Genomic DNA, 8,987 nt, shown 5'->3' on the forward strand with positions numbered 1-8,987 from the left:
CTGGAAGTATTTAATTTTATTACTTCGGCATTGCCTGCGTTTGCATTTTCTGTGGACCTTTCTTTCCTTCCTCCCTTTCCTTCATACGCATTGAAATTAATTGGTTATACAGTATATGGCAGGCATTCTGTCTCTGTATTCTGTCCATAAGGCCCCCGCAATATAAATTACACACTAACAGTATTTCAGTTAAAGGTAACAAATTGTCCCAAATTTTTTAACAGCATGCTAAGTGAAACTAAAGAAAATAACTGTTTAAAAAGGTTAGTAGAAAACGTCTCTGTGGAGAGAGCACTTCAGTTTTCTAAGCTTCTTCACTTACAAACCAGTTATAAAACATTCCCGTATTTTTTTTTTTAGGCTTTGTGTTTCTTTGGCTATTATTATATGTTCAGTGTTTTTATGAAATGTGTTACCAAGATTTTATGGCATTTAATGAAAGTTCCTGCTTTGGGTTTGTGGTTCCTTTATACAAAATATAACTGGACAAGTTTCCCTGTTGCTTAGACTGGTAATTTTGTATTTTACTGAATACAAAATCATACCTTGATTTTTTTTTGTTGCAAAATTCATATTATTTTAGGTAAATCCAAAATAGTAGAGCAGTGTTTTGCCCAATGTGAAAAGTTCATGGGTACAGAGACAAGGAATTAAGGTTGCAAGTTTTTGTTAGTATGAAAGAAAAAATAGTACAAAGTATCTATGGAGCAAGAATGATCATACATTTCTCCTTAGTTGTTGGGAGCTCAAATAGGTCAATCATAGAGAGATTCCAACTAATGGGCAACATGCATCCTGGACCACTACAGTCCAGGTAGTTTTGAAGCTCTTCAAAGTCTAGGGAATCTTAATAATACATGAAAGACCCCCTGGCTTATGTCAGGCTTCCACAATCTTAACTAATCACAGCTGTAAGCTGGCAACTTCTCCAAAGTTCATGACAGGTTAATTAGTGACACCTATTTTGATAGTCCCAACTTTGATAAAAGTTTGAATACAGATGAACTCTAACTGCCAATGTCAGTCACTTCTAAACCCTGCCAGTATGCAGTTGGCTGGGACTGTGTGCCAAGTTAGTTCCAGGTCCATCGTTGGTGGGGTTCAGAGTGTTCTTAGATTGCAGCTGAACTATACATCCCAGTTCCTACAACTCCTATAAATTGTGGTGAATTCTTCCCAAACCTGTCTCTCTAGTATGTTCAGTTGTTGTGTGCCATAGAAAAGAATAGGAAAGGGTCAAGGGAGACGCAGTGGGTGAGGTCATGCAAATTCCACACTAATGGAGAGAGAAAGGAATACTGGGATGAGGCGCTCACTATAACCTGCAATGTCAATGGAGGGAGGGCTTTGGTGATTCCCCAACACTGTGGGTTAAAACTGTTTGTGGAGGCCGGAGGCTGGCTGTGTCAGTAGACATCCCTGCCACATACACACATACACATTTTCACTTATTATGTGTATAGATAAAATGAATACCTCCAATATTTTTGAGCTTGGCATTAGTCATAAGTACAGGTTAATATATGGTGTTGCCTGACAACAAGTAGAGACAGTCCCTAAGTTACAAACATCAGGATTACAAACAACTCATAATTACAAATAGGGATGAGACAACAGGAAGCAAAAGAAATCTACCCCTTGAAAATTAATTCCTGGAAGAGTTATCACGGGGAAAAGGTTTATCAACCAATTCTTGTTTTCATGACAAGCTATTTTTTTTTTCAAAATCCAATTATCACAGGGCCAGAAAGTGAGGTACAATCTTCTGAACAGGGGCAGAGCAGCAAAAGAAACACCAGAGGGGTGTTAACATTTCCCTATGCTATGCAAAAATACATACATACATACATACATACATACATGGCTGGAGTTGTATATAAATGTACCTGTTCTGGCTTACATACACATTCAACTTGAGAACAAACCTACAAAATCTATCTTCTTTGTAACATGGGGATTACCTGTATACATATTTTTGTACAGGCGTATTTTATCAGATTCTCTACCTTTTACTGTGGGCTGTAATTTTAAATCTTGCATTAACAAATTGGTTTTTTTAAAATTAATTTTGAAAATATTTGATTAAACTAGATTTCACAATAATAACAATATAATAATAACTTTATTTTTATACCCTGTCCCATCTCCCCAAAGGGACTCGGGGCGGCTTACATGGGGCCTTTCCCAATACAACAATATAATAACAATAACAAAACAATAACACAATTATCCCAACAATAAAAAACATCAGCATCAATAAAACAGTCATTAAAATCAACATGCAGCATAAAATGTTAAAAACAGGAGACTAATTCATCGATCTAGGCCAAAGTGCAGAATATTCCGAAATGGGGAGAGGTAGTTTCAGAGCTAAAATGGACAATAAAGTGCAATGTAATAATGGCAATGGAGCTATTTTAGAATGGGGAGATAAGTCAAACCCACAACAATTAAACATCAAAGGCCTTTTGGAAGAGCCAGGTTTTTAGGCTCTTCCGGAAGGAGAGTATGGTAGGGTAGCCTGATCTCCCTAGGGAGCGAGTTCCAAAGCTGGGGGGCCACGACAGAGAAGGCCCTCTCTCTCGTCCCCACCAACCGTGCCTGCGAGTGTGGTGGGAGCGAGAGAAGGGCCTCCCCCGACGAGCGAAGAGAACATGCGCACAATGTAAAGTGAGCATTGCTTTAAGGGTTTATGGCTTACTTTTTTCATTGCAGTTGCAAACATAACGAGAGGTAAATTAAGCAAAACAAGTCCTTGAAGTATACTCACTTTAATAATAACAGTTGATGACTGCAAAGCAGTAAAATAATTCTTTGCAGGGAGCACAGAGATCAGAACAGATTAAGCATGGATCCCTCTAAAAATCACAAAAAGAAATGTATAGCAATGAATGGATTTTAGGAAGACCTACCATCTTCATATCGCAATAACAACTTGTATGGTGCGAGACTGCCTTTTCTCTGCAATTTTTATTACAGCATCTATAATCCCTGACCATTAGCCATGTCGTGGTTGATGGGGGTTATCATTTAAAACATCTGGAGGTCTCCAGGTTGTGGACATCTGAACAAATTAGTAACCAAAGGTGAGCCACAGCAACCAAATATCGGCTTTTTATATTGTTACATGTTTGCATCTATCCAGGAAGCAGGAAATCTGAATTTACTCAAAAATAAATTCTGTTCAGTTGAATGGAACTTTGTCCTGGGTAAATGAGTACAGGATTCCAGCCTTACATTTCATGGAGATACAAAAAGCTGAGGAAATCTTTAACTTAAATTATGCTCCAGTGTTTTATCTGATGTCCCTTTCGGGCATATATTTGTCCAGCAGTGTTCTTATCTTCCAGATTGTCTTATCATTTATTAACTTGCCATTATAAACTCATGCTTTATAGAATAATTACCATTATGCATTTTTAACCGTGGTGTCAATGACTAACCTTTTATATCCCAAACGGAGTAATCAGCAGAGCATCACACTGCCTCATTAAGTAATTTTGTTTTTCTCGGTTAGACTTAAAGGAAATTTCCTATATTGTCCTCTCAAGGAAAACACTACTGGATTGCTGTAAGTTTTCCAGGCTGTATGGCCATGTTCCAGAAGCATTCTCTCCCAACGTTTCGCCCACATCAAACTTGTGGATCCTTTATTTTAATGTTGTATAAACCGCTGAGCTGCTGAACTTGCTGACTGAAAGGTCGACAGTTCGATTCCAGGGGGCGGGGTGAACTCCCACTCTTAGCCCCAGTTTCTGCCAACCTACCCAGTTTTCTCCAAAATAAGACAGGGTCTTATATTAATTTTTGCTCCAAAAGATGCTTTAAAGCTTGTTTTCAGGGTCAGTCTTATTTTTCCAAATTGATCTTTTAAGTGAACTATATCTAGGGCTTATTTTTGAAATAGGTCTGAAACCTTCATATGCACAACATAAGAGCAACAAAAAAAAATAGCTGTATATCCCACAAATTGAGCTAAAAAATTGATAGCCATTTAAGATCATTCCCAATGAAACACTATCATAGAAATAATATCATATGAAAGCTGACTGGCACAACCTGAGGATCACAACCAGATACAGTGAAAAAAATCTGCCCTTGAGTTTTCTACTGTGCTGCTGAATACACATGCCCAGTGTAGAATACTTCTCACCACGTTAAAACAGTGGATTTGGCCCTTAATGAGACATGCCTCATTATCACAATGTCTACGCCCTACACCACTGGAGAAATTATACTGTTTAGGCAGTATTGCACCAACTTACATCCATCGGGAAGTAACAGCCTGTGAGGAAAGAACCGAGGCGCTGACATCTCCAGCCCATCCTCTGTTCGGATATCAGCCAGCATGCCAATGCCTTAAATCAAGAAATAACTTTCTAAGATCTACGGAGATATGCGCTGGAATGCTTCAGCAAGCGTGAGTCCAAAACTGGCAGGCTAAAACCTGGAACCTCAAGCCATGACTGATACCAGATGAAAAACTCCCCCAGGGACACAGAAGCCTGGGCAAATTTGAAGGCACTGAACAGACTTGTGCTCTGGCACCACGAGATGCAGAGCCAATCTTAAGATTGGGCTACAAAGTGGAGTCCACGACTTGCGAGTGTGGAGAAGAGCAAACCACAGACCACTTACTACAATGCAGCCTGAGGCCTGCCGCATGCGCAATGGAAGACTTCTTACAGCGACATGAGGCATTCAAAGTGGCCAGCTTCTGGTCAAAGAAAGTTTGGTATAATACCAAGTTTTTAACTTTGTGGTTTTTCTAAACCTTGTAACTGTATACTCAATTTGCTTCTGACATGATAGATAGATAAATAAATAAATAAATATTGTTGGATTAATTAACATGGAAATTCATGTAATTATATGTATAAACTGTATATACTGCTCTGGGTCCCCCTGGGGGAGAAGAGTGGTATATCAATTAATTAATTAAATAATTAATTAAATAATAAAATGTAGAAGAATGAATACATAATTATATTTTGGGTCACATCCAGGCTTAGTCATTCTCAAAATAGATCTACTGTTGAAACCAATGGATGTTAGGTTAGTTTGAAAACATTAAGTTAGAGAGTGCATGGCTGAAACCTTCATATGCACAACATAAGAGCAACAAAAATATAGCTGTATATCCTACAGATTGAGCTAGAAATTTGATATTTGTCTAAAGGCACTTTCAGACAGCACTAAATCACGGGTTTTAAACGGGCAAAAAATCGCAGGACTTCAGAAGAGGTCCACATACAGACCTGTTAGTCCTGGGATTTCTGCCTCCGTTGCACACACTTGCTGCTTTGTTCCAAGATTTAGAGGCTCCCAAGATAGTCACCTTGGGACTTCTGCTGGAAACCTCTCAGCTTTTTTTAAAAAAAGCCCTGAGATGCGGATACACGGATATGCATATATACAGATCTCTGCAAAAGTTCCGTTCTTTGCCCTGGCCAGAAAAACAGTGCCCTCCAGACATTTCATGAAGTCGAGCTAGACATTTATTGAAGTTGAGCTAGAATTTGGAGGGTCTCACCCGAAGGAAGAGAGAGCCCGCAGACCTGCCAAAAGGAAAGGGTCTGATACCCTGGCGAGAAAAAGAGAGCCTTTTATGATCAGAATTTCCCTTGTGATTCCCAAATAAATCTCACCAGAGCTGAAGAAAATGCCACCGAGTCGTTTATTGCGATCCAGCTGGAAAGGATGTCAAACCGCGATCATTCGTCAAGCAGACATACCATACAATGCATTACCATACATTTCATAGCAAGAAAACATGGCGGTCAGCTTTGAATTTCCCGCTTCCACCCCCCTCTGCCGGCTCCGCACTGATTGGCCGTTGTCATCAGCTGGAAAGGAGGTGTGGGTGCCTCGGCCAATCAGAAAGCCAGCGCCGCTTCAGCCTTTCAGTCAATCAGGAGAGAGGAGGCGGTCCAAGTGGGAGACAAAGAACCGAGAATGGAATTTTGAGTGGATTAAATGGCTTAATGTGTGTCTGACAGCTGGCAATAACCCCCAGGGGTCCTCAAGCCAGAAAGATATTGTGTGAATATACATCTGAGTCTGATATGGCCGTCAGAATCCGGATTTTCTAAAGACGTGATATGGAAACAATTAGGCGAGATCTTGATGACAGTTCCGGCCAGGGCGTGAGGTTAAAAATAGAAGCAGTTTGGGACAATCGTAGCTTTCCGAAGGTGGACTGTCCCTTCAATGGAATGTGACAGGATCACCAGGGGGCACTTCCTCCAAGGTGGCCTTGCTCCAATGCCTGGAGAGGGGGGTGGGGTTGCCCATTGTTCTTGTTCATGCAAGGAGTTTCTGATGGAGTCCTTTTGTTAAGGGATTATTTACCCTCGGAAATGAGGAGACTTCCCTGAAGGCTGAGGTGCTGGGGTCACACAAGGGTGGCATTTCATATTTTATAGTTCATGTAGGGGAAATGGGGAAAGGGAGACATATGAGGGACACATTCATGAAGGAGGAAATCATATCAACCCATCTCACCTACCAAAATGTCCAGGATAATTCCATAAACCACATAGAAAAATAAGAGATCCGGGATAGAAAAGGTTCTAAAAGTCTCCATATAACTTGGCGAGGTTGGCCAAAGTCCTGAGGAAGTTCGATGAAAGCTCTGATCATGGTCTGGGGTTCCGGGGAACAGCGAGGATGACTCCATTGAGTTCATTATGGAGTCCAAATTCCTTAAACAGCGGCGAGTGAACAGCAAGGGCAGCACAGTGGCGGAGAGCCGTAGTTGACAATCAGCTGTTCTTCCCTTTAAATTTGATTCCTTGTAATAAAAGGTTATTTCCCGGAGCATATGAGTCCAAAGTGCAGAAAGTGAGATAGCAGTTAGTCTTAGAGTTAGAATGTGATGAGGAGAATGTGAGGAGAATGTGATGCGAAAATGGTGGTGATCCGTTGACATGCGGATACCGGGCCCGATGGGGTCACAGTATCCACGGTTCAGAGAAGCGCAATTTAGCTTGCTGGCGGCTGCCCGCGGCTTGGAAGGGAAAAGATTCATATGTTAGAGGGCTCATAGGCTAGTATTAGTGAAAAGACACATTTTATCACTCTGAGAGGGAAAAGTTAAAATGCAATGATACTTTTATTAGGGATTAGTTACAATGTTAGGGTTGGGGAGAGAAGGCAGAGAAAAGGATAGTCCCGGCTTGTTGAGCTGCTGCTGGAATGCATGTTTTGTGGTTGGCTGGTCCCATGGGACTTTCCAGATCTGTGGAACTCCCTGCTGCAGGTCAGATTTGATTGAGTCCTTGGCTCGATCTTAGTATCTGCCACACAAATAAACCGCATGGTGTAGAACCACTATTGCCCAAGTCAGCACTGCACAATGAAACAGGAACACACACTTTCAAGCCAGGAACAGAACTTTGTCATTATTGACACTTTTTAGAGCCTGGCTATCTCTTCAGACATATTTGGTTGTGTACTTGTGGCATGGAACAATAGGGTGATGTTCCTGGGATATGCATGGCTGTTTCTATTAGCCACCTTCATGACCTTGGCTATCAGTATTTACATTCCTCTCCAGCACATCCATGTCCCAACAGCTCGTAATACGTTTTTGCCATTTACTAAACTGTACTATGTTGTCAGCATACACCCAATGAGGAACCAACATGTATAACCCGGCAACATCATCCTGTTGTTTCTAGCACAAGTACACCACGATGCACAGATAGTTATACAACAAGATCTGACTAACTACATTAATGATTACTGTATATACTCGAGTATAAGCCTAGTTTTTCAGCCCTTATTTAGGACTGAAAAAAAACCCTCCTCAGCTTATACTCGGGTGAGGGTCCTGGTGGACTTATATTCAGGTCGGCTTATACTCAAGTATATATGGTATATTTATTATTTTTCTCTATTATTGTTGGTATTGTTACATTTATTATTTTACTCTATTAATTATTATTATTACATTTATTATTTTACTCTTATTGTTGTTACTTTTACATTTATTTTAATCTATTTTTATTATTAATGCATTTATTATTTTACTCTATTTATTATTACATTTATTATTTTACTGCATTTATTATTATTATTACATTTATTATTTCACTCTATTATTATTAAAAGGATATATAAGCACATTTACATTGAAGAAGATGAAAATAATGATTTAATCAGAGTTGAACAGTCATATCTTAAATTATAGTTTGATGTAAAGATTCAAAAACATTTAGGCTACTGATGCCTCAATTAATGTAATTTTATTGGTATCTCGGCTTATACTGGAGTCAACGTTTTCCCAGTTTTTTGTGGTCAAATTAGGTGCCTCGGCTTATATTCCGGTCGGTTTATACTCGAGTATATACGGTATATTCTTTTCCTGGTTTGAAAGTGTCTGTTCCTGTTTTATTGTGCACTACTTAATGTAAAAGTACATGTTGTAACCCAGGCATTTCATTTTTCTGCCACAAACTTCATTAAACAGGTGAAGGACAAAGTTCCTCTTCCCAGGACAAAGTTTTTGCTTTCTACTCAAGTGTCACCTTTTTTTAGGAACTGATCAATCAGGAACAAACATCTAAAAACAGGGAACCAACTCAGATAAAATAATTCAATGATTTCCGATTGCAGGGACATACAGACATACGAAGATGCGGATATTCAGCTAAAAACGGGATATTCCCGCATCTGGAAATCCCACATTTTTTGCCTTTTGTAGTGATTGCTTCCGGGTTTACAGAGAATGGCGTCTGGCCGCCCTCCTGAATGCTGCAGGAGCTCCTGGGATAAAGGTACGTCTGGGCAGGCACTAAGACCATTCACAATGAAACACTGTATATAAATTATGTTGGTTAACAAATCAATGCCTCTTCTTCTTTCACAAAACAATAAATCCACATATGATCCCATTCCAGATTTACCAAATCAAAACTGCTTCTACCCCAAGTCCCCTTTGAGAACCAAGCTAATCTTGACAAAGCTTATCCTTTTTTGACCTT

The sequence above is a fragment of the Anolis carolinensis genome, chromosome 6, assembly GCF_035594765.1.
Source record: "Anolis carolinensis isolate JA03-04 chromosome 6, rAnoCar3.1.pri, whole genome shotgun sequence".
NCBI classification, from domain to species: Eukaryota; Metazoa; Chordata; class Lepidosauria; order Squamata; family Dactyloidae; genus Anolis; species Anolis carolinensis.